At 43.6% G+C, this 27,872-nt stretch overlaps 2 pseudogenes; one reads left to right on the top strand and one right to left on the bottom strand.

Moving 5' to 3' along the window:
* Positions 1–5,846: 5,846 nt before the first annotated feature.
* Positions 5,847–23,387, bottom strand: LOC119253534 (E3 ubiquitin-protein ligase TRIM38-like; annotated as a pseudogene).
* A 3,658-nt stretch (positions 23,388–27,045) lies between these two features.
* On the top strand, positions 27,046–27,142 carry LOC119253586 (U6 spliceosomal RNA; annotated as a pseudogene).
* The last annotated feature ends 730 nt before the right edge of the window (positions 27,143–27,872 follow it).

Raw genomic sequence — 27,872 nt, 5'->3', positions numbered from 1 at the left:
ATGTCTAAAATAGGTGAATACATAGAGAGGTAGATTAGTGTCCTTGCCAAAGACTGACAGTTGGGGGGAATGATTGAGGACTTACTGACTAAGGATATGAGACTTGTTTTGAAGAAATGAAAATGTTCTAAAATTTAAACATCTCTACAAATTTTTGAACACACTATGACCACTCTAACACTTACAAAAGGTGGATTTTACGACATATGAAATGTACCTTAATAAAAGCATGCAATAGTTAGAAAAAAATCCACTTATGCAAAGAAACAATTGACTCATGATAAATGAATCAATCAATCAATCAAAATCTACACAGGAAAGACGTTAGAACCAGAGGAAAAGGATATTAAGGCAGTTATTATTACTGCATTCATATGTTGAGATGTTACACAGATGCCTAAATCAAACTGAATTTCTAAAAATGGGGACCAGCACATATTAAAGGTATAATAGGATTAATGATTGATGCAACCCTGCAAAAGAAACAATTAGGAACTAGAAGGTCCAGCCATAGAAACTATATAAAATGAAACCAAGACAAAAGAAAAAAAAAAAATGAACAGGGTATCAGCGGCCGCACAGGGTATCAGCAGCCACGCGAGAGCTTCATGTCTCCTAATACACATGCATGTTCTGCTCCTGGAAGTGTGTAAAGGAGAGGAAAGATCAGGGAAGGGGCAGAAAGTATATATGAATTGCTGGATGAAATTTTTTTTCTGAACAGCAGAAACTATAACCCTTCTAATCCATGCATTTCAATGAACCCATTTCAGAAAGATGGCTGCACTAAGCAGTAAGGGAGATGATAAAGAATTTGAAACAAAGGTAATCAAATACTAACTTTTATAAATCTGGGGGGTTGAACATGCAGGTTTCCATTATATTACTGTTAGTGATTTTCCTTAGAAATCTTTCCCAGGAGGGCCTCCCTGGTGGCCCACGGGGTTAAGCACAGCACTATGAAGAAATCCACAGCCTCTGAAGCAAGAGTTCGATTCCCAGCCGTACGGGGAGCTACCCACATGGCGCAGCAGACCTCTCCCGACTCGCCTGCTGCTCCCCTCAGCAGTGTGTTTCAGTCAGTCTGCCTGTTCTGTTCCCCACACTGTCTCTGGTGGATCCTCTCACTCCCCCCACAACCCCCACAACCCCCGCTTCTCTGGCCTGTATGCCTGCTCTTGGATGCATAAATAAATAAATCTTTAAAAAAAAAAAAAAGAAATCCTTCCCAGGGAAACACGCCTGCAGACACACCTCAGGCGGGAGGGGCACGTCCTCTGGAGCCGCATCATACTGGCCCCCGAAACCCAGGCTTCCCACCCACCCCACCTCACTATTCCCACCCGCTCCCCTCCCGGCCCACCCTGGGGTTCTCCTGCGTTAACCTCACCTCCTTTCCCCCCGCCGGCTCTGACCTGTAGCCGTCATCTTCACACCTGAAGCTTCCACTAGAATCTTCTCCTCAGTTACCGCTTTTAGTAGAAAGAGGGGCAGCACCGGGGGAGGGGAGACGGACTTGGGGGCGGGGCTCCTGGGGCGGGGGGGCCAGGACAGCCTGCGGTGCCCAGGGCAGTGCTTCCTGGAGCTCCTACTTCTCACGCGGGCTGGGAGTCAGCCTGACCATGTCTGCCTCCTCCGTAGCCCTGTTCTGTCTGCGTGCATCACATAACCCATCATCTGATGTGAAAATCACCAGAGAGGAGATACGGATTATTCATAGGGACCAAGACAAAAATAAAAGTCATCTTTCTCAGAAATAAACCTGTGACCTTACCTTTCAGATGTTCACCTCTTTCCAGAAATAGGTCCCTGACAATGACGGAGAGAGACTGTAATTTCAATTCCTCTGCATCCTCACAGAAAACAGTCGCTGCCAGCACATCTGCAGACCCTGGACTTTATCCTCTGACCAAGGGTCCCAGGATATAGACAGGAGGCTGAAGTCAAGGGCAGCCACACAATCTTGCAGCCCAGCCTGCTCCAGCCTGAGGACACACGTGGTACAGGCACCTCCCACCACCACCGGGGCCCAGGAGAGAGACCCCAGCAGGGGTGGCACCTTCAATACCTGCAGGACCCACCACAGGAGTGAAAGGGGTGCTTAGACAGAGAGGTATGTGTGCTCTTTAGGGGTCTGGGGGTCCGGGTGGACCTGCGGAAGGACAAAGAAATGATCCCTGATCACCTCTGGTGGGAAAACATGCCCCTTCAGAGTCACTGCAGAACCATCACCAGGTGTCAGTCCTCTGCCTGGGTGTCCTCCTTACCTGCCCCCTCCACCATATCCCTTTTAAAATGTCTGGAACAATTTAAGCATTAACATGATATTTAAAATATTTCCAGGTGATCAGAATGAGTTGCAAGGCTGTCATTTCTAAAATAGGTTTCATATATTTCTGGAGAAATGGAGGCCCTAAGAAGGGAATAAATTACCCCGGATCCCACAAAGATTAAATAATCACGGGCCAAGATTTCTCTTTAGCAGGTCATATCTCTGAAAGTATGTTGCAATCTTGGTATAAATTAACCAAAAACAAAGGCCCATGTCCTGTTTCATATGCATTGGGCTTTGTGCCTGAGCACGTATCACAGCAATCTGGGAGCAGAATCCCACTATTACACTTGAAGAAACTGAGGCCTAGACAGAAGCTGTCACTTGTCCCTTTTTAAAGAAAATCAGAAGTCAGACATAAATCAGACTCTGCATTGGATGGTAGAAAAACTTATTTTTATCTCCAATCAGTATATTCATCAAACCCAACATGTCCATCTCACTAAAACAGGTGCTCAGGAATGGCAGCAACATGTAAAAACAACCAACCCCACACATTCCCACCATCGTCAGAGAGTTCAGGTCTGAGAGGACAGAGACAAAGGGAAAGGACAAGTCAGCAGGAGGGAGAAGTCAGTGGGAAGGAGCATTGCATGCAGATGGCTGAATCCCTTCCAGCACGTGCACCATTTAATAGTTTGGGAATCCTGGGTACTACCCAGTACATGCTAAGAAAACCAATAAGGAGTGGTAGGTTGGTAAATTCATCCATATACCAGGAGGATGATGCACTCCATTCCATGGGGACAGAACCTCTATGTCAGGGAACACTGTGGAACCCATTATATCAGGCTGTTCATTCCTCGCCTTTATCACATCATTTATTCTAGAATAATCAGGAACCAAAGTGTTTCCCTGAGTTCGCTGAGCTCTTCCAGCAAATGATCAGTCCCAAAGAGGGGGTCTGGGAACCTCAGGTTGATGGCCCAGTAATTAATGGCATTCACCAGAGACAGAGTGGGGAACAGAAATACACTGCTGAGGGGAGCAGCAGGCGAGATAGGAGAGTCTGCTGCACCATGTGGGTAGCTCCCTGGCCGGGGATCTGCTCATGCTGCAGTGGCTGTGGATAGCTTCATAGGTTGCATCTTAACTCCTTGCACCACCAGGGAGGACCCTATTCCCACAATCTTGCAATAGGGAGAGATTAGAGAGCTTTTCTTTATCTCTGTTTTCTCATTCGCCTTCAGTTCAATGTGATTCATATGCCAAAGTCGCATATTTGGGATGGTCTATTCCCCAACACTTTATTTTCAGTCACAACCCAACCTCTATCAGCATGACTAGGAGACCTTGTGAGGCTGAGGTGAGTGGTGAGTGATGGATAATCTGACCTCTCCCTGTCTCCCTCTGTGTAGATGCATCCAACATCCCAAAACCAGACTTAGATGTCATTGTCCTCCTTGTGAGAGGATGTCAGAACATTTCAATGTCAACACACATGGATTTTTATATCAACTATATATCATGACATTTAGCAATTAGGTGACTTTTTTTTAAGATTTATTTATTTATTTTATACAAGAACCAGGGTACAGGCCAGATGCATGAGAGGGTGAGAGGATTGACCAGAGACAGAGCAGGGAACGGAACAGGCAGACTGACGAAATACACTGCTGAGGGCAGCAGCAGTCGAGACAGGAGAGGTCTGCCACACCATGTGGGACCCTCGCCAGCCAGCCAGGATCGAACCCGTGCTGCAGAGGCTGCGGACAGCTACACAGCGCAGTGTCAACCGCCTGTACCACCAGGGGAGGCTCAATTTAGTGACTTTTTTGGGACATCACTAATGCAGTTTGAAATGTGGCTGACTACACCATGGTGCTGGCCTTAGCTTACTTACATCGGATAATTTAAGTATGATAAGGATATATCTGTGTATGGCTAAGGCCTATTAGAGCATATGATAAAACAGACTATCAAAATCCTACCAGTGAGAAATATTCTTTGAAATTTAAAAATATTTCAAGGGCCTCCCCAGTGGCGCAGCAGTTGAGCGCTGGGTTGTGATGCTGCCCGTGGCCTCTGCGGCGCCGGTTGGATTCCTGGCTGCTCCCTGGCCACCAGAGGAGGGTCCCACATGGCGCACAGACCTCTCCTGCCGCCCGCTGCTCCCCTCAGCAGTGTACTTCGGTCCTTCTGCCTGCTCTGCTCCCCGCTCTGGCTCTGGTGAATTCTCTCACCCTCCCGCAATTCTGACTGTACCCAGTGCCTGTATAAACAAAACAAACAAACAAATAAATAAATAAAACATGCCTCTATTAAAAAAAAAGTTATTAAAAAAAATATATCAAGATAGCACCTCCCTTGTGGCCTAGGGGTAAAGTCTCAGTGCTATCACCACTACATCCCATCCAGGGCTAACCCACATATGGCACAGCACACCTCTCTTGTCTTGCCCACTGCTCCCCTCAGCAGTGTATTTTCAGTAATTCTTCTGGTTCTGCTCCTAACTCCGTCTCACCCCACACACCTCTGGCCTACTCCCCAGTTCTTCTACACACACAAAAACAAATTAAAATTTATAAAATATTAAAAGATAGGTGGCACTAGCATAATCTGGAATAAATCTATTTCTCTAGACTGAAACCCTGTCAAAGTTCATTTTTATACTTAATCTCCTCTCTGTCTGAACCCTCTCACTGCAAACCACTGTAGCTTTTCTCTTACACGTCACCTGCTCATCACCTAAGTAGACTCACTAGGTCTGGAATGTGAGCCTTTTGTGGGCTTTGAGACCTGGGATGCTGATCATAAAGGACCCAACAGATGGGGGACTGCTGTCAGCTACAAGCAGTAATTCTTTATTTTTCTCAGCATGGTTATATAGGAATTGTGAACAAGGACGTCTGTGTTTTATCATAAGTCACAGAAAACAAAACAACCTTGCCTTGCATGCCATGTACATGAGCCCAAGCACGCCATGTACCTTTGGGCTTATCCAGACATGCCTGTCCTTGTGGATAGATGCTGCACTAAGTTACAACCGAGGAGACTTCCAAGGACGGCACAAGTACAGGGCGTCCCTCCCAGGCGGTTTGCCATCCTGGCACATGCGAGTCTGCTCAGCATTTCTGTCAGCCCCTTTTCCTTGCTGTCCTCAGGTCACCTCTCGATAATCTTTATGCAACACTGCAAGGTATCTGTACTAACGATGACATCCAGGACAACAACACAGTGGGTAGAAGGGTCACCATTATTTTGATGTTCCTGCTCTTCTATGCAGCTGACAACGACAACTACAGTTTCCCCTCCTCCCCACACATGACTTCTGATGCTATCAAACAAACTTGGAGCACTCACCCCTCTGAACTCTGGCTACCCTGGTAGTCAGACCAAGAGCTGGGAAATCAGAGATCTGCCCTCTGAAGATGGGTGGAAAGGACAATGTATACCTGTGGCTGTTATCTTACAAGCTCCACTCATTAAGATGAACAGCTACAGTATTTTTAGTCTTTGTATCTATTCACCAGATTTACTTAGCATCCACTAAATAAATTTAGTGCAGATTTATTTAGTATCCACTCAGAATTGGGCACTGTTTCAGGTAAAGAAAAATGTAAGTGAAGGAAAGACTAAGTTTCTTCCCTGATGGAACTTTTATTATATTCTCTAGGATGGTTACACCAAGAAGGAGGCTACAGAACCTATTCCTTTCTTTACTGTTACTGTGAATTATGAATAAAGTGGAACCTTGAGAAACACCAAAAAAGGGCCGGAGAGTACCAGAGAAAGAGGCCCTTGGGAAGGTGAAGATGTGGGAGACAGTACTTGTCATGTTGTAAAAGGACACACATCCGGCCTCACAGTACACAAAAACCCCAAACACCCAGATTTGCTCCTTCAGAGTAAGGCAAGTTGGGGGATAGGTAAGGGCTACATACTCTTTCCCTTTCCACAATCTGATGACCCAGAATCCACACTTAGGTTGCAGACTCATGGGAGAACCTTTGGGTACTTTTTCCAGACAGACTCCTAAATCCACCCAGAATCTCCTCTCACATCCACTTCAAAGTAATGTCTTCCCATCAGAGAAAACACATACGTAGTGGGAGACTTCAACACACCACTAACAACAATGGACAGATCAACAAGACAAAAAATAAGTAAAAGACACTAAGCTCTAAATAAGGACTAGAGCGCTTGGGCTTAACAGACATCTATAGAACACTAAACCCAAAAAAAAACAGAGTACACATTTTTCTCAAGTGCACACGGATCATTCTCCAGGATAGATCACATACTGGGACACAAGACAAACATCAACAATACACCAAGATTGAAATCATACCAACCATCTTTTCTGACCATGAAGGCATCAAGCTAGAAATAAACCATAAAAAGAAGGTAAGGAACTCTCCTACCTCATGGAGATTGAAAACCACACTACTGGAAGTCCACTGGACTAACGAGGAGATCAAAGAAGAAATTAAAAATTCTTTGAATTGAATGACAAGGAGGACACCAATTTCCTAAATGTATGGGATGCAGCAAAAGCAGTAATAAGAGGAAAATATATAGCAATAGAGGCTCACATCAAGAAACAAGAAAGAACTCAAAGAAACAACCTAATCTCGAAGCTCAAAGATCTAGAAAAAGAACAACAACAAAAAAGAAACCCAAAACCAGTAGAAGAAAAGAAATAATAAAAACCAAAGCAGAAATAAATGAAATCTAAATTAAAAAAACAATCCAAAAGATCAGTGAAACCAAGAGCTGGTTCTAGGAAAATCAATAAATAGCCAGGCTCACAAAGGAAAAAAGGGAGAAAGCACAAATAAACAGGATCATCAATGAAAGAGGAGAAATCACAACGGGACACAGAAGAAATCAAAAGATAAATCAGCAACTACTATGAACAGTTATATGGAAAACAAGTTCAACAATCTAGAGGAGATGGACAAATTCCTACAACTCTACAATTACCCAAGCTAGATAAAGAAGAAAGAACACCTAAACAGACCAATTACAAGCAGCGAAATTGAAATGTAATCAAAAAACCTCCCCAAAAACAAAAGCCAGGACCTGATGGATTTACAAATGAATTCTACCAAACATTCAGAGACGAATTAGTGCCTATCCTTCACAAACTCTTCCAAAAAATTGAGAAGGAAGGGATAATACCAAACACGTTCTATGAAGCAAACATTACACTAATACCAAAACCAAACAAGGACAACACAAAAAAGGAAAACTACAGGCCAATCTCCCGAATGAACACTGATGCAAAAATCCTCAACAAAATTTTAGCTATCAGAATCCAACAATGTATCCATAAGATAATTCACCAAGACCAAGTAGGATTCATGCCAGGGACACAAGGATGGTTCAACATCCAAAAATCAATCAAAGTTATCCAACACATCAACAAAAAGAAATATAAAAACCATATGATAATATCAATAGATGCTGAGAAAGCTTTCGACAAAGTGCAACAACTATTCATGATAAAAGCCCTTGAAATTCTTGGGATACAAGGAACATACCTCAACATCATAAAGGCCATATATGACAAGCCAACAGCCAGTATCATTCTCAATGGTGAAAAGTTGAAAGCATTTCCATTAAGATCTGGAACAAGACAAGGATGTCCACTCTCACCACTGCTTTTCAATATAATACTGGAAGTCGTGGCCAGAGCAATAAGACAAGAGAAAGACATCCAAGGAATCCAAATAGGAAAAGAAGAAGTCAAACTATCACTATTTGCAGATGATATGATAAATACATAGAGAACCCCAAAAACTCCACAGAAAAACTAATTCAACTCATCAATCAGTTCAGTAAAGTGGCAGGATACAAAATCAACACGCAAAAGTCAATAGCCTTCCTATACACAAAAAATAAATCTGAAGAAGAAGAAATTAAAAAAAACATCCCTTTTATTATTGAAACAAAAAAAATCAAATACTTGGGAATAAATCTAACATAAGAGGTAAAGAACCTATATAAAGAAAACTATAAAACACTGTTAAAAGAAATAGAAGAAGACACAAAGAAATGGAAAGACATCCCCTGCTCATGGATTGGAAGAATAAACATTATTAAAATGGCCATCCTACCAAAAGCAATATACAGATTCAATGCTATTCCAATCAAAATTTCAATGTCATTCTTCAAAGAAATAGAACAATTATTGATGAAATTCATATGGAATCACCAAAAACCCCGAATAGCCAAAGCTCTCCTGAAAAAAAAAAAGAAGGGAATGGAGGCATCACACTCCCAGACTTCAAACTATACTACAAAGCCATAATCATCAAAACGGCATGGCATTGGAACAAGAACAGACATACAGACCAATGGAATCAAATAGAAAATCCAGAAATAAACCCACAGATTTATGGTCAACTAATCTTTGACAAAGGAGCAAAGAAAGTTTGTTCAATAAATAGTGCTGGGAAAACCTCCTTGTCATTCAATTCAAAGAATTTTTAAATTTCTTCTTTGATCTCCTCGTTAGTCCAGTGGACTTCCAGTAGTGTGGTTTTCAATCTCCATGAGGTAGGAGAGTTCCTTACCTTCTTTTTATGGTTTATTTCTAGCTTGATGCCTTCATGGTCAGAAAAGATGGTTTCAAAATGGATTAAAGAACTAGACATAAGACCTGAAACCATAAAATACATAAAAGGAAATATAGGCGAAAACACTACGTGATATGCACATCAAAGACATCTTTACAGACACATCACGCAAAGCAGTGATAGTGAAGGCAAAGATAAACAGCTGGGACTACATCAAATTAAAGAGCTTTTGCACAGCAAAAGAGACAATAACAAAAACAAAGAGAAACCCCACCGACTGGGAGAACATTTTTGCACACAACACTAATGATAAAGGACTGATCACAAAAATCTGCAAAGAGCTGATGAATCTCAACACAAACAAAGAAAATAATCCTGTCAAAAAATGGGCAGAAGAGCTAAAAAGAAACTTCTCTGAAGAGGAAATGCAAATGGCCAACAGGCATATGAAAAATGTTCAACATCACTTGTAATCAGGGAAATGCAAATCAAAACTACCATGAGATACCATCTTACACCAGTGAGAATGGCACATATTAAAAAAACTAGCAACAACAAATGTTGGCAAGGATGTGGAGAAAAAGGAACTCTCCTGCACTGTTGGTGGGAGTGCAAACTGGTCCAACCACTATGGAGAACTGTGTGGAGATTTCTTGACCTACTAAACATAGAGCTTCCATATGATCCAGCAATTTCACTCCTAGGTATTTACCCAAAGAACACAGAAACATCAATTCCAAAGAGCACCTGCACCCCTATGTTTATAGCAGCACTATTTACAATAGCTAAGCTTTGGAAACAGCCCAGATGCCCAAAAATAGATGACTGGATGAAGAAGATGTGGTACATATACACCATGGAATAATACTCAGCATTCAAAAAAGATAAACACATGCAATTTGCAGCAACATGGATGGCGCTGCAAGGGCTCATGCTCAGTGAAATAAGCCAGAAAGAAAAAGAAAAATACCAGATGGTCTCACTCATAGCAGAAATCTAGAAAACTTAAATAAGGGACCAGGAAAATGAATAACAATAAGAAAGTGAAAATCAAAATCAACAAAAAACTATGAACCAGAGACCTCCATGGGTGGTGAGGGCAGGGAGGGGAGGGATTGGGGTCAAAATAAGGGGATTGCAATTGTATGGGGAATATAAAAATAAAATTTATTTATAAAAAATAATGAAAAAAAACAAAATGAAAAGTTAAACAACAAAAAAAAAAACAAAGTAATCTTCCTGAGGTGAAGCGCTCACAGCCCAGGACCCAGGGTAGGTTAAGAAATCTTAGAGAAAATCCAGGGTTCAACTGCGGGCCTCCACAGGTCACTTGTCTTCGATCCTCGGAGACAATTAAGTGAGTATGAGCTGTATCTGGATCCAGGGTCACAGGGACTGCAAAATAAAACAAACAGAAAACAAAAAAAACATGTTTTTAATGTGTTTAGTTTTCAGTAAACTAGCCTGTGTTCAAATGTGAGCTCTGTTTCCTGCTGGGTGCATGAGTCATCCTCTATCTGTTAAATATAAAGCAGAAATCCTATGTCACAGAGAATGGTGTGGAAGATGTTTAAATGAGCTAACATAAGCGTAAGGGTTGGTGAAATTCCTGGTATATGGGAAATGATCATTAATGGATAGTAAAAATAAATATCATCATCACCATCTCACCACTCAGAGAAGCCGAGGACCAGAACTACCCAGAGTGATAATGTTACTGTCCCCCCAAAGTCCTTCATCTCCTATCTAGGACAACTAGGAATCACAGAAGATTTGAGTAGAGCGAGCCCTTCCATTTTAATAATAACCACCCACACCAAGAATAAGAAAGGAGGGCCTCCCCGGTGGCGCAGCGGTTGAGCGCTGGGTTGCGAAGCTGCCCGCGCCCGAGGCGCCGGTTCGATCCCCGGCTGCTCCCCGGCCACCAGAGGAGGGTCCCACATGGCACGCAGACCTCTCCTGCCGCCCGCTGCTCCCCTCAGCAGTGTACTTCAGTCCTTCTGCCTGCTCTGCTCCCTGCTCTGGCTCTGGTGAATTCTCTCACCCTCCCGCGCTTCTGACTGTACCCAGTGCATGTATAAACATAACAAACAAACAAAACAAATAAATAAATAAAAAGCATGCCTCTATACAAAAAAAAAAAAAAAAGAATAAGAAAGGAAAATAACAAAGCTAAGGACATAGCTTATTACTGAAGGCCCAGAATTTTTCCCAGACCTCAGGAAACCTGCCCCATGCTTTTTAAAGTATAAGCTTTTCTGTCTTGTATCAGCTAATGGATTAGCTGTAATGGAAACCAATACACATAAAAAACATGTAACTATTGATAGGGTCAAGTAAAATAGAAAAATATATGATAAACTTAAGTGTGACACTGAGCAGCTGAGCAGTATTAAAATGAACAGAAGTTGTAGCAACAGAGTTAAGTAAACACTGTGTTGGGGTGAAACACTGATTACTGGACTCCAGCAGTAAGGGAAATCAAGTTGCAGAAACTCTTCCTGTCATGGGGGCTCACTTTTCCCCCTCAAGATCACTCCACACCTCTCTCCACTCTGCTGTTCCCAGTAAAGCTGACCCCTGCGTACACGTCTCCCAGGCTCCATTTTCTCTGACTTCTACTTTCTTCAGCCAACAGAAGCACAGAGGAGATGATAAGGCAAAGACAGACTGCCCCAGTGGGCTGGGGGTGCAATGCAAATAGCTTAGAAATCAATAGTAAAGGGCCAAATATAGAGAAATATGAATAGAAAAACATCTACATCATAATATAATATATATACAATTGAACAATTAAAAATGCTTCATATAAAAAAGTCAATAGTGAAACAGTGAGTGACAACTGTTTTAAGCCTATCAGAAGATATGGGACATAACAGGCTTTCACAGATCAATAAAGTCAAGAACTTAACAGAAACATTCTCAAAACAGAGTAAACCCTGGGTAATCACAGAAGCCCACAGGGTCGATGGACTTGCAAGCAAAAAGAAACTGAACCTCTTTAGTGAAAAGAGAGAAATAAAATTAAGTCCATAAACAGATACCAGATTAAATCTATCGGGTTGTCAAAAGTGTTCAATAGTGAGACAAGTCACACATGGGAGGTTCCTACTGTGGGTTGGAAACATTCATACAATTTTAAGATCTGCAGAGCTTGTAAAAGTAAAACGTGCGTCCCTGTATAGTACCGATTCCATTCAAGGTACATCTGAGCAATCCATTCAAGAAAAGAAGGAAGCATGGGCCAGAAATGTTCACAGAAGTATTTTGTGCATAACAATTTAAAAAAACAAGGAAATAACAAGTGACTTCAAGCCTTCCATTAAAAAAACATCACATTCGGGCCTCCTCTGGTGGCGCAGCGGTTGAGCGCTGGGCTGCGAGGCTGCCTGCAGGCTCTGTAGCGCTGGTTCTTTCCCCAGCCATCGGCGAGAGTCCCACCAAAAAAAAAAATTAAACAAACAAACAAAAAAATCACATTCATAGATTACCACACTGCAAAGTGACAAAGAGTTCTAGAGCTATTGACTGAGTTCCCAGTCCTCCACTGTGGGGACTTACAGCACTCATTTCACCTGCTGTGTCTCAGATTCCTCATCTGTATCAAAGCCCCGAAAAGGAGGACTGTGAATAAAACAGGAGAGCACATGCGGAGTCTTCTCATCAGAAGACAAAATTCCTAAACAAGCGAATCAGCCACAGAAAGAGAGCGCTCACTTAGGCAAGTGGAACCGTACAGGTGGCAGTGCCTGTTGCTTCACTGGAACAAGCTACCTGGCAACAGGCATCAGGATAACACCTTCCAGCAACCCCGGCCTTAGGAACATGCCACAGAAATGAAAGCTCCAGGATACAAGGCTGTTTGACTAGAACATCACTGCAGCATTGCTGTCACCCCAGTGCTGGAGAGCCTGAGGCCCCATCAGCAGAGATAAGGTTACATATAATTAGGATAGTCTCATGGAGTGGTAGTTTTATTTTTTTTTTTTCTTTTTTTTTTTATATAGAGGCATGTTTTTTTATTTATTTATTTATTATATTTGTTTGTTTGTTTTGTTTATACATGCACTGGGTACAGTCAGAAGCGCGGGAGGGTGAGAGAATTCACCAGAGCCAGAGCGGGGAGCAGAACAGGCAGAAGGACGAAGCACACTGCTGAGGGGAGCAGCGGGTGGCAGGAGAGGTCTGCGCACCATGTGGGATCCTCCTCCGGGGCCGGGGAGCAGCCAGGGATCGAACGGCGCCACGGAGGCTGTGGGCAGCTTCGCAACCCAGCGCTCAACCGCTGCGCCACCGGGGAGGCCCGAGTGGTAGTTTTAAATGTCATAGGTGACATAGGAAGAGACTTCAATAAATTATATTAAATGCTTGTACAAACATAGAAAGACCTAGATTTTGCTGCCTTGAGAAGTAGAACTGGAAATGGGGAAGGAAATGTGAGATTTTTCTTCATGCCTATTCTATTCTATTTAATTGATTACAATTTATTTGTAAAAATGATTTATAGAAAAAAACAATAAATTTAGTTTTATTATTACTAATAGTGTAATTATGTATATTATTAATAATATACATAATATGTGTAGTAATATATTATATAGTATTAAAACTATTAACATTTTTGCATTATAGTAAAATTAATATAATATATAGTACAGTGTATTATATATTACTATAGTTATTAATGTTATTATATTATAGTAAAAAATAGCCAAAGGCTTTAATAATGAGGGTTTTAAAAAGGTGATATATTTAATTAAGAGATAAGCCCATTTCAGAAACAGACTGCCTTAAACCTCCTTGAAATGCCATGTATGAAATATAAAAGAAGGCAAATCAGCTTACTGAACTCTGGACATGACTTTCATAAAGTTCTGATTTTTCCTTCCTTGCATCTTTATGAATTCAAATTCTCAGATACTGTTTTTGGTGGCTACCACTGACATTAACGTGACATTAACTGACATTTACATAAAAATCTATAATCCCTTGTTTACAAAAACTGGGTATAGGGGCAAATATTAAAATTCAGAATATTTTTGATGTTTTAAATACATAACAATAATACACACTACATGGTGTACCCACCCCCAGCAAGGGCTATGTCAGCCGCGTCCTCATAACCTTGCATGAAGTGGGATAAGTAAAGGTCTCCAGTAGTCTCATATCAGTGTGACATAGGATTAGCCACTGAGGGAGGACAGATCCAAGGTGGTGTGCATGACCCCTGCCTCTTCATTTTACAGTCTTATAACACTTCTTCCATTTAACTGTGGGCATAACCTAAGATGCCTCTGATCGATTACCTCCAACCACTGGCAAAAATTATGGGATGTGACCCCTTGATTATATTTCACTATGTGATTCCATTTTAATAGCTGACTTACTCTGGAGATTGTCTCTCCTGAGCTCGCTTGCAAGAAATAATTGGCCATGTTGGGCAGCCTATGTGTAAATTGATGAGTGGTGACTTTCAGAAGCTGGGGGTGCTTCCAGAGAACAGGTGGTAAGAAGTCAGGACCTAAATGCTATAACCATAAAGAAATTAATTCTGCCAACAACTGGAAGAAGACTGGAAGAGGATTAACCCCCCATTGATCCACCAGATAAGCCCATAGGTGCTCCGTGTGACCCCATCTTAGCTGTCCCCAGATGTCTGACACATGATACTGAGAGATAAAATGTGTTGTTTTTTTAAACACTAAATATTTGCAGCCGTACATAACTAAAGCAGTCACCAAATCTTTCCAGTTAGGTCTCATTTTGTGGTAAATGAGTGATAGAAAATACTTAGTTGTCAAACCATTTGAATTTTGTAATTGTAGCTAAGAGGTGATAGAAATATAGCTGGCACTGATTAAGAGAATCAAGGGACAGGATTACAATTGGTAAAATGTGGTTTTTCGTTATTATTCTAACATTTACCATGTTGTCTGGGTCAAGGCCTTAAAACCATTAACCTTAAAGTCCATTATCCTCACCTACTTTCTCAGACATGACTGAGACATTAACAATAAACATTACATACAAGACACTGTTCTAAATACTTCATACAGAGTGATGCATTTCATCTTAATGACAAAACAGTGAAATGAGAATTGTTAGTATTTTTACTTTTCAGGTGGGAAAATCAAGGAGGTCATATGCTTGGAATGACACAGTTAATAAATGGAAGAAAAGGAGTTTGAAAAGCTTGCCCAGATCACCTGCATCCTGTGCCCCTGTCCAATCACTGAGGCATCCTAACAAGAGAGAGTGTGCGGCAGCCCTGTGAAAATAACTAAACAGCCGATGTGGCTATGAGCCTGTCCAGGGGCAGGTAGTGAACTCGGTTATAACTTAAGGTGCCTTTTGTCCACAGCACTTAAGAGCTTGTTAACTTCACAAACCTTGGTAGCTCTTTAACATTTTCTTCAAATCCAAGTAAAGCTCCGAAATATTACACACAGTCTGAAGCTCCAAAGACACAGCCTCTGGTACATTCAGCTTCACAGTCAAACTCCTGGAATCAGCAGAGGACAGAAACATCTTCAGTGAACATTCCATGAAGCTCAATGTACCCCTACACCATCACCCCTGTACTCATACAGCACTTACCGGCCCAAGGTGTCTCTCATGTCCTAAAGAGAAACAAAGGCACAATGTGATCGGGGAGCAGCATATCTTATGGAGCTTGACATGCAGGACTAACCTCTAATCATTTCTCCCAAAGAAGCAAAGAGACGAGCCAGCCACAGACGATGACAGCTACCAGGTAGAGTGATGCCCTCTGTCCCCTAGGGTACCAGCATGGCATCTAGTTCTTCACACACTGAGTCTAATAACTTTCTTACTGCCACCCATGCCTCTAATCACATCAGCCTGTGGGCTGCTTGGGGAAGAAGGACAGAAGCTTCCTATGTCCCTCTGGAGATTTGCTTTCAGGGACCTAAAATCCTTCCAAGCAGCCCATGTTAGAGGCTTATCACAAATGTCCTCAGCGGTGAGCAGAGGCAGAGCCCCTGAGAGACCCACTCAGGTGGTGGCAGCAGGTGTCACCTGGTGACAGAGCTGTCACGCTACATGCTCACAGCATGACCTCCAGTTCTATGTAGGGAATGAGAAGAAACAGCTCTAGGATGTATGTGAAGGGGGTGGATCCTTCATGCAGCCTGAGCAAAGCCCCATAAGAGGTCTTGGAGCAAGAACTACAAACAAATCAGGGAGAGTGTCTCATACGTTGTGGCTGACCCATTTCATCACCCACAAGTCAACCGGAGGAATCTTCCAGGAAAATGTCTGCAGTCAGGGTTCTGTACAGAGACAGATAGAAGCTCACAGACTCCTATGGTATGTATTGGCCAAGGATCTAGCCTATTTATGCAATGTGAATATATTTTATGATCCACATAAAGGCACCCTATAGATTTCTGGGGGCCATATTCAAAAGAAACACTACTTTAAATTCCCTACAATGATTCCCCACCTCCCAGTGTAAGTGGAAGACCTTGCCATCTTCCCCTGCTTCTTTCCACGGTCCCCTTAACATTCGGGAACAGACATCTTTTCTGCATCCTCCCAGGGCACAGCCTCACCTGCAGCAAATCCTGGGCTGGGCCCTGACATTTCTTCTCTAGTTCCTGGATGTGGCTCTTGAGTTCCTGGATCTGCTTTTCCAGACTCGCCTCATTGTCCTGCAAACTCTTCAGAGTCTGCTCTTTTTCCCTCTCCAGTCTCCACAGATAACACTTCTCCTCAACACGGAGGAAGTTGTAGAGATTCTCAAAGTCAAAATGGATTTTACTTCTCGCATGCACTATCTTCTCCTAGAATCAATAAAGGATGCTCAAAAGGTGCAAACAAACCAAAACTCATTTGGAGATGAAATGAGATACAAAATGAGGTGCATAAGCACAATGGGATACTGGTCTGCCTTAGAAATATGTGGAAGCTGATACATCGTGGATGAGCCTTGAAGAGATTATGGCAAGTAACATAAGTCAGAACAAAACGACACATGATTGTTTTTTTTTTTTTTTTTTTTTTTTTTTTTTTTTAAAGATTTATTTATTTATTTATCATGATTGTTTTTCTATAGGTACATAGTCAAATTTAAAAAGAAAGTAGACGGCTGGGGACAAGATCAGGGGGATAGAGATTCAAGTTGGAAGGATGAATAAGTTCTGCAGATGGAGAGTAGAGTTGGGGACACCCCAATATCAACATGATGGCCAATAATGTGAACACAGAGGATGCTGAAAATGGTAAATTTCATATGTTTATTTTAAAGATCACAGACATTTATAAAAAGAAAAGTTTTTGAGATACTGTGATACTTTTTGCCATGAGTCATCTGAGGTGGAGGAATGTGCATGTCCCCCGCTACAGAATGAGGCGCAGGACGCAGAACTCAGATATGGGAGAGGCTGTCACAGTTCTCTATAGTTAACTGAGTTATTTCCTTCTTCTTCAGCTGATGAATTATGGAAGTAGGGCCAAGGTCAAACACTAATAATCCCAGTTTATGTATTTGGATGTAAGAAGGTATATCTGTCTCTGATGGAACTTTGTGAAGCAACAGTTTGTGATGAACGTCACCAAGACTAGACATTAACAGCAAGTAGGGGAGTCTATGATTATCAGGAAAGGGGCAGAATTTGATCAGAGTTACCAGAAATATTAATCAACTAAGCCTGTGTCCCGTACTGTTTTTTCTAAGATGACAGAACCAAATAAACTTTCTTGTGGGACTCACTTTTCATTTGGAAGATACAGAATTGCAATTTCCACTGCTGATTTCTCAGTTCATACAGCATCATATGACTGTGACATTGTAGTCATGGATCATTAATTAGGATAAAGCAGAACTTTTGAGTAGGAGGCAAGGACAGCTGGACTCAGGCATTGATGTGGTTTCTCTATATGTTTGTAACAGTGGAAATTCCCCCTTCACTACCCAAGATCCCGGAAATACATACAAAGGATCAGGACAAAGGCTGGAAGAGACTCCAAAAACAGGCAGAATGACTAAATAGTACAATTAACTGTAAAGCGATGGATTCCATCAGTGTGTTTATAGGGGTGTGGGCTCTGACCCTGTGTAAACTATAGAAACAGTCTTAGAGACCCACAGTGTGCAGTGTATGTACCTGCTGCAGCTCCATCCTCACCACCAGCCTCATGAGCTGAGTAACATAATCTCACCCAGAGTGACCCTGTTCTCAGTGCTCACAAAGGATGACTTCTGAACCTAGAAAGCGGAACGTTATACCCTGCACTGTGATAAGTGTGCCAAGGTGATATGGTTAAACCTTCAAAACAGGAAGTGATTTAGAATTTGAATTATTTAGATGCTGAAATCTTTACAACTTGAAACCTGGTCTAGGATAGTTACATGTAAGAAAGTTCAAAACTCTACTTTTACAGATTGAGATTTTGAACATTCTAGACAACCATGGTTGTGAGGGTAAAAAGAGGTAGATAACTTCTCACAGATACTAGGGCCATAAAATAAAGGATGTTTGTTCTTAGATTTTAGCTATTTTGCCTGGTCTAGTGAGAATAAAACATGAAGTATGTTGCCCAACCATCACTTTCTCAATGATATTGGATGCAAAATAGCTTGAAATTAATGAACTCAATTTCTTACCCTCCATTGCCTTATTTGCTCTTTTGTGGTCAACTTCAGGCTCTGATATTGGTTTTCCTCTTCCCTCAGTTCAGTCAGACCTTTCTGGAAAATTTCCTGATAAAAATAAGGTGGGACATTATAGTTAATTTGTCAAGCTTTCTCAAGGAAACTCAATGGATCCCCATCCTCCAGGGCTATTAAAAATAAGGAAGACTTTAAATGTTACTGACTCTCACGATTTCAGAGAAGCGCCCTCAGGAAAGTCTGCGCAGTAACATATTTGATCCCCTTATAACCCTGAGAAGTTGGGAGGATTTTTACCATCATTACTGTGCTGTAGAATCTGAGGCTTAGGAAGGGGTTGAATGACATGCACCAGGGGCCATCACTGGTGGGCCGCTGAGCTGTGATCCAAGCTCATCTGCTGACCAGAGACAGCTGACCCAAAACCACAATACTGCCAGGGAAGAGCTGCATGTGCACAAGATAATAATATACACAAGACGACTTTCTCTAAATTTCTGTATATGATGAGATGCGCGTCCTTGCAGACTCTCTTCTAGAAGCTCCCCCATAAATCACTCCCCATGGGCTGGGGAATACTAACCTCCGAAGTCAAGGGCCTCCAGCATTCTTGTTTTGCTGATTTCCTTACCCTGTTGACTGCAGGATACCTAGAAGGTGGTGTGTCTCTGTCCCTGTTATCAGATTCACATGGCCCTGCACATTGTGGTTTTTCAAATTATACACACAAGTGAAGATAAAACAGGCCAGTGTGGACTGAGCACACTGAAGGCTACAGCAGGGATCATCACAGCAAGAGAGAATAAGGATGGGATGAGACACTGACCACCTGCTGAACATCAGGAGCACAGAAATTTATTCAGTGGAGACCCATCACATACCAAAAAAAACCAAAAACAAACAAAAAAAAAAATCCAAAAAAACCATGAGTGTTTTAAGATCATAAAATAGGATTTCAGGCAAAAATAATCTTAACTCTGAGAGTTCAACAAGAGAACAGGTACTGCTGCAGGCCTCTCATCCACTACTCACCCTGTAGCCTAGGGCTGCCTCCTCCACAAGTTCTGTGGTGTGTCCTCTGTGCTGGGGGGAGCGCTCACAGCGCCAGCAGATGAGCTGCCCGTCGTCCTCACAGAACAGGTGGAGCTGCTCCCCGTGTTCCTCACACAGCCTCTCACGCTCCAGCTCCTTGAGGTGCTCAATGAGGTTTTCCAGTTGCATTATGGGCTGGAGATTGTCCTTCTTAAATGGTGCCCGACACAGGGGACAGTGGGACCTCCTCAAGGATGATGTCCCTTGTCGTTGATTAACAAGTAAATCTGTTATGCACTCGCGGCAGAAGCTGTGCCCACAGTCGATGCTCATAGGCTCCGTCATCAGCAGGAGGCAGATGGAGCACATGGCTTCCTCCCTCATCTTCTTGGTAATGAGGGCTGAGGCCATGGCTTTCTGAAAAAATCCAATATTGTGGTCAGAGGAAGACAGAACTTTCCATAGTGATGGAAATATACATAACCTGGATTTTTGTGCCTCTACTAATCTTGAAATCCTGTGTCTAGAAAGGAAATGGATTGGAGTTTGGTTCCTGTTTATGGTCACTAAAACATACAATGAAATTTAAAAATTCAGTTTCCTATCCACTAACTGTGTTTCAGCGGCTTACTATCTACCTGCAAATGTGGCTACCTGACACCCCAGAGACAGAGAACATCCCATCTTTATAGAAGACCTTCTTGGACCTGCTGCTAAGAGGCTTAGCAACATAGGCTTAGCCAAAGTTGCAATAAGATATAGAAAACTCTGTGAGGGAGAGTGAAACACTTTCCCAACCAGTAAACATTAAGAATTCTTCATACCTGTATAACTTCTTTGTACGTGGCTATAATACTTGGGAATTGGGTGGACTGTGAAAAACTCCCAATCACATTTAACATTATTTACTCCATGCCCCCAATTCTCCCTAGCCCAACTTCACCCCCAAGCAACAAAACCAGGAAACAGACTCTGTGAAGACCCTACCAGGGTCACAGTCAAAATCAGCAACAAAACAGGAAGAAGCAGGTATTGGGAAAGAGCTGGAAGAGAAGGAGTGGGTCCTGGAGCAGGGTCTCTGGAGACCTCCCTTGAGACCACTGTCTCCTCCTCAGGCCATGACTGTCTCCCAGCAGATTTAGGGTGACTGGATCGAGGGAGTGTGTAGAACAGAACCCAGAAAGCAGTGGGTAAGGCCTGGCCCCCTGGGCCTGGATGTTCACCCCCTAGCATCACAGTGAGGATCTGACACCCAGAGACAGGAGGGGCGTGACCAGGAGCAAGAGTCAGTCCTTCCCACGAGATTGCTTCTGGAACCTAGTCCTATTCTCCCTTTCCCATTCCTGGTGGCTGTTGCCAGAGAGTGTCATTGGGAAGAACTTAGAGAACTTTCCTTTGAAGTGACAATTCTCTGAATTAAGAATTGGGACTCAACTAAAGTTGATGATTAGATTATTTCCCTCCAAAAATAAGGACAAAGCTCTCCAGTCACAGGGAATTGGAGATTTCTTTTACTTCACAACTTATTTCCCTTAAAATATATTAGATTCTTTTCTCCTAAGGGCTCTGTGCTCCTGGGAAGAAAGGCCTCCCCACTCCTTACACCCAGGGTACAGGTCCTGGGCCTTCACTTACCTCTCATGCACGATCTTCTGAGATGGGGCATGAAAGAGAAAGAGAAACAGAAAGAGAAAGAGAAACAGAATGGGAGAGAGGGCTAGAGAGCAAAGTCCTAACCAAAGTGCTTTTCCCAAGCTACCCCCACCACACACACACATGCACACACAGACACATTAGCTCTTCCCTGACAAACCTTGGCCTGGCATCATTTACCACCTGTGCCACTCAGCACAGCCACACACTCAGGGTGGGGTCCCTCCAGCTGCCACTCCCTGCAGCTGCAAAAAAAGAAGTGAGCTCTGATCTAAATCAGAAACGAAACTAAAATGGGAGGGAGGCAGACTCCTGGACATGGGGAGGATTGTGACTCTTCCACATGTCCTGAACCGGCGGGGGGCACAGGAGAGGGCACCCTTCATTTACAGCAACAGCAGAAGGGGTAGACATTTCTGTCACCCCCAGTCTCTCAATCAGCAACCGCAGAGGTCACTTCACAGACTCTGACTTGAGTGCTCTCTACTTTTGCCGCCAGCCTTCTTGGGAATCCAAGACTCTCCTCAACCATATTATCCTTGCAATTTCCAGTGCCTATTGTTGCAAACTGCTCTGGAGGGTGTGGTGGGAAAAGGGGGTGACAGCAGCAGGGCTCATGGGCACTGCAACACTTCCCCACATCATCCTCCCACTCTTGTCTTCTCTTGCTGCATCTCACTTTTCTCCTCAGTTTTGCTCGGCAGCACTCTGATGCGTAAGAACAGCCAAAGTCACCACCCAGGAGAGCACAGGAGGCCCCTGCAGTGAGTGGTCTGCACCACCTGGGAGCTGCATCACCAGTGGCCTGTGCTTGTGGAGGAGAGACTGGGAGTCAGGGGTCAAGTATTTAGTGCCTCAGCGCCAGCACCTCTAGTTCAATAAAGAACACTATATTGAGTTACAATTAATGGAAAAAAACAGATTATCATCACAAAACAAGGCTCTGCCATGTTTATATCCTCAGGTGTAAAAGGCATTTATGATAAAAACATAATATTTTTGCTTAAGAACTAACTTCTGCAGTCTGAGGGGCTGGTCGGGAGAAGGGGGAGGCAGTCAGGAGAAGCAAACTGGAATTCTAGAGCTGGCTGGCTGCTCCCTGGGCCCCGGTGCTTGGCTTGGTGCTGAGAGCCATGTGGGGTCTGTTGGGCAGCTGACCTGCAGAGGAGCCGGGGTGCAGCCCAGTCACAGGCCTGCCATCCAGCAGCTCAGGCCCAAGGCCCAGTTGAGACCCAGGTTCCTCTCTTCCCACCCAAGAGGAGTTTCTTCCAGTTCTGCACCCCCACTCTTGTGCCCAGAGCCTCTGCCCATTTCCACTCATGGACTCATCATGTCCTGGCACAGTCTTGGGAGGAGACACTACACAGGGACAGGACACCCCTCTGAAGCATCCAGCTCATAGACAGAAGGGGTTCCTGATCTGATGGTGACTTCTCTTGTACCTCCTTGCACTGTCACTGTCATGGATGAGACTCTGCACCAGGCACAGCTTATCCTGAGTTGTCTTATCAATGGACCAAGAAAGGAGATGAGGGACCCCACGGAGGATCAACCACCCCACACAGCAGCAGCAGACAAGAGCACAAGCTCATGAGACAGGGACTGTCCTGTGACCACTGCCCCCCTGGCACCTGCTGTGTGAATGAGTGGATCATGCAGCACTCAGGGCTGAGAGGGGTGGGGACACAGAAGAAGCCTCCAGAGACACATCCCCAAAGTGGGGAGAGCCCAGTGCTTCATGCGATGTGTGTGATATGCTGAGACAGCTCAGAAGAGATCAGTGGGAGGCCCCCTGGGGATGCATCTCCTCCAGACAGTGGGGTGGTTTCTCCCTACGAGGCTGGGTGCAGGAAGTCAGGTGCCCAGTCTGGGGAGTGTTTCCCTGGAGTCCCTAAAATGGTTATGACCTGAGTGTTCCCTCTGTGAGAAACTGTCATGCACAGAAATCTTTAAGGAACTTTCCTCAAGTCCTTCAGCTGTCTCCCCTCAACCAGGATTACCGTGGCCTCCTGTGGGAAGGTGCACTTCTCCCTCAGTTGAAAATTGCTTAGGGACTGTTTTATTTTGTTTATTTTGTTCAGGGACTGTTTTGCTTCAGGCATTGTTCACTGAACATTTACTTACCTGCTTATTTCCTGCTTCCTTCATGGGAATGCAGCTCCAAAGGGTAGAGATTTGTGTCAGTATCATCAACTGACGAATCCCAAGTGTCTAGAAGTTACAGCACAGTGTGATCTGTGAAACCAGAAAATGATATTCTGACATGCTCTCAACGCAGCCCCAAGGAAGTATGGGCACACACTGGCCAATGGAGCAGACATGCAAGGGGTGTGGTGGTCATGGGTTGAGTGGGGGACACAGGTGGTGGCGGGGGGCCATGTGACCGGTGTGGTGGTCATAGTAAGTGTTGCATGTGACACAGGCTTGTGTGTATGTGTCAGATACTTCACGTGGTATGTACAGTGTGCAGTAAATATCCGTGTGTGTGTGTTATGTATATTCGGGGGGATGGGGTATTGCCATGTGCTGATACCTGGGGTTTAGTTTATATGATGAATTGTCTGTGGTGTGTGTAGTGGCTGTGTTTATGTATATGCATTTTGTGGGTGGTAAGCACGGTAACCTCTGAGCAGTACTAGAAATTACCAGAATCCCTGAAAGCCACTGGTTTCTAAGACAGCTGTTTCCATTAATGGAAGAGAGATTTGGGACTCTGGAAGGAGCTTAAAAGAGATTCCATTTGCATGCAGTCATCTGGGGTTACATATCTAACTGTGCCATGGAGTTTGAGTGGGGGAGCTACTGGAAACTGAGGGTAACTTCATGAACCTATATGCACAGAAGACAGGTTCCTTTCTCTCTTGCTTCTCTATCTCCAACTTTCACCAAGGACTGGATGAGAAATGTGTAGAGGCCAGGGAGAGGTACTTGCAAAAGATATGTGGGTGAGAGACACATGGAGAGGTTGTTCCTTATCCTTGGCAGACAGAGAGGCAGTCATAAAAGAAGGTGCAATATTTTGCATGTTCTCTCTCCTTCTGTCCTAGTTCTTTGGGAACTGCATCACCCTTCTCTTGTGCTTCCTTGCCAGAAGCTGTCAATACACCAGGCCCCACGACAGGCCAACCCTATTTGACTGGGCATTTGTATGGTGGCACCCTTTTTAGAATATGCACTCCTATTAGTTTAGGGCCCCAAAGGTGACCCTTGTGTACAGAAAACTCCAGACTTAATACCTACATTAACTGTAGTTTCAAGCCTTCCCTCTGGGTGGACGCATCCAATATCAAAAAAAACCACTTTTTGCTCTTCTTTGTGAGAGGATGTCAGAACATTTCAAAGTCAACACACATTGATTTTTATATCAACTATACATCATTATAATATCTAGCAATAGGGTGGCTTTTGGGGGGTATCATTAATGCTGTTTGAGAGCAGGCTGACTACACCATGGTGCTGGCTTGGCCAACTCAGGTCAGATCATTTCAGTTTCTTATGGAACGTACCTGTGTATCACTAAGATACACAGGTAGTTGATCAATCTACTTGATCAATCTGAATCATAATAAAAACTTTCAAAATCCTGCCATTGATAAATGATTTTTGACATTTTAAAATATTTCAAGATGGGTGACACTAGCAGTCTGGAATAAGTCAACTTCATTTCTAGATTTAGGTCCCATCAAAGTTCATTTTTATATAGATGCTCTTCCCAGTTTCAAGCCTGTCAATGTAAACTACTGTAACTCTTCACACCCTGTACTTGGTTATGACCCCACGCGAGTGGACTCACTAGGCTAGCAGATATCTGTATTTACTACACCATCCAGTACTACGCTCCTATCAGCCACGAAATGTCAATCTCTGCCATTTTGAGTTTTCTGCTCTTTTATGCAGCTGATAGAGACGCCTGCAGTTTCCTGTACATGCACACATGTCTTCACATGGCACCAAACACATGGAGAGCACTCAGCCCTCCAGACTCCTGGTCACCCTGCTGCTCAGACCAGGGCTCCTGGAAATCAGGTCTCTGAACTCAGTGAAGAGGGATGGAGAGGACGATGGACTATCACTGCTATTTTCTTCTTTTTTCCCCAGTGAAGGTTGATCATCTACAACATTTTAGCCTTTATGTACATTCATAATACAGATTTATTGCAGAGTCACTGAGAGCTCAGCAAGTTCTGAGTACAAGGAAAGGGAAGGAAGAACATAGGAAATTTCTGCCTTTACAGGGTTTTCATTGTATTTGATCATATCATCATGTTGTTATAATGGTATCATTCTCTATGATCCCAAAAAAGAGGCAATTCTGGTTTACTCATCTGGTAGAGGCAGAAACAGAGGAGAACATGGATAAACCTGGAAAAAGGGTCAGAGAGTTTCAGAGAAGGAGGCCTTCGGGAAGGTGAAGATGTGGGAGCCAGTCGGCATGTTGTAAAAGCACACAAGTACAGCCTCACAGTCCAGGAAATCCCCACAATCAGGGGCCGCTCACTCAGAGAAAGGGAAGTTGGATTTGAGGTCAGGGCTGCATACTGGTTCCCTTTGCAGAGCCTGATGGCCCAGACTTCAGACTGAAACTTGAGATTCCTCGCAGAGGCCTGGCACACATTTTCCAGACAAACTCCTATGTCCCACTGAGTTCCTTCTCCCACACCCACCTCAAAGTAATGCCTTCCCGAGGTGAAGCCTTCACAGCCCAGGACACAGGGTAATGCACAAAATCTCCTGGCAGTGCGAGGCTTCATCTGGGCATCTTCACAAGCCACCTGTCTTCCATCCTTAGACACAGTTAGGCCAACATGAGCTGTATCTGCATCCAGAGTCACACTGACTAAAAAATAAACAATCAAAACCAAAACATGTTTTTTTTTTGTCTTATTTTTAAATAAACCTATGTTCAATTGCAAACTTTTTCTACTACTACCTGTGTGAGTCATTCTGTAAAACTTGCTAAATGTAAAGCAGAAATCATCATGTTGTCACAAAGAATCGTGGGAAAGATATTGGAATGAGCTAATACAAGATTTGTGTTTGGTGAAATTCCTGGTAGAAGCTAAGTGATAAATACGTGATAGTAAAAGTAAATGTCATCATTATCTTCATCATCCTCATCATTACCATCTTAGTCACTCAGAGAAACCAAGGACCAGAACTCCCCAGAGTGGACATGGTTACTGTCCCACCAAAGCCCTTCCTCTTGCAGGCGGGAATCATGAAGATAACAGTAGTCAAGTCCTTCCCTTTACTAATAACCACCCACTCCAAAGATCAGAAAACACAATGGCAGAGCTCATGTCATAGCTTGTGAGTGAAGTCCCAGGATTTCCCCAGGTATCAGGACACGCCAGCCCCATGGCTTGTAAGTGAAGCTCTTTAGTATTGCTTGAGAAAATGTTCCATAGGGATTAGTATAAGGAAATAAACTCAACACTGATAGCACAAAAAGCATATAACTAGAATCAGGTTGAACAGAAAAATAGGTGATAAAGCAAAGTTGATATTGGCCAGTAAAGCAGTATTAAAGTGAAAAGAACTAAAATGAAAAGAGCTAAGGAGTTTCCCATATCAGTTACCACCCACTGTAACTGGGTCACACACAACAGCTGGTGCCCAATAAGAAAAACCAAGTGTGCAAAACACTTCCTGATTCAACTGCTCCCTCCCTCTCCTCTTCATCACTCCCCAGCTTCCTCCATTCTGTTGCCCCCAGGAAGGCTGAGCCTGTGGACACATCAACCAGTCTCCCTTCCCTCCGACTTCTCTTTCCTTCAGTCAATGTGAAGCACAACAGAAGATGTGGCAAAAAGAGTTTGCCTCATGGGTTAGAAGTACAATGTAAATACTTAAAAAACTAACAATAGTTCTTGCTTTGGCAGCAGCAAAATTGGAATGATACAGAGAAGATCAGCATGGCCCCTGTGCAAGGAGATCATGCAAATTCGTGAAGTGTTCCATATTTTTAGAAGTAGAACCATCACAAATGCAGACAATATGAAAATATACATAGAGAACCCTAAAAACTCCACAGAAAAACTAATCAAAATAATCAACCAGTTTAGTAAAGTAGCAGGATACAAAATCAACACACAAAAATTAGTAGCCTTGAGCAACATGGCGGCGAGGAGACGCTGCGAGTAAGATCTCCCATTAAAAAAAGTGAATAGGGAGGAAAAGCGGCAGGTCCCAGTGAGAACTGGGACACGGAAGATAAACGGGTGACGCCAGCGAACTGCCCGAAGAAGAAAGTGGCCATAAAAGAGGACTAGAAGGGAGGGAAGCGCAGAACCCTGCTCCCCTCCCCGCCCACAGAGGCGGCACTCTCCGACCAGCAGAGAGGAGGAACAACAAACCAAAAAACCGACAAGAAAACAAACGACGCAGCAAGCGGGACTGTGAGCGGAATGGAACTATTGCAGCCACCACACCCGTGAACGGAGCTGAGACGAACCTGCAGGATCCGCCGCGGCGGTGAGCGAACGGCTCGGGCGCCATTAGAGAAGAACAAAGACCCCGGGAGACGCGCACACAGCCGGGCTGCCGGTAAGCCTGCGCGGGAAACGCGGCGCGCCTGGCGCGCTTGAAAAGCAAGTGCAGACCGGGATCGCGGCTGCCCAGGTCCCCGCGCCTGTGACCTAGGCTGGCGGGGAGACGACCTAGGCTTGCGGGGAGACGCACGGAGGTCCTCACTGAG

Source organism: Talpa occidentalis, unplaced genomic scaffold (assembly GCF_014898055.3).
Source record: "Talpa occidentalis isolate TD23 unplaced genomic scaffold, MPIMG_talOcc4v2.1 talOcc4.2, whole genome shotgun sequence".
NCBI lineage: Eukaryota > Metazoa > Chordata > Mammalia > Eulipotyphla > Talpidae > Talpa > Talpa occidentalis.
The sequence above is the reverse complement of the archived record's forward strand: the minus strand, read 5'-3'. Positions and strand labels throughout refer to the sequence as shown.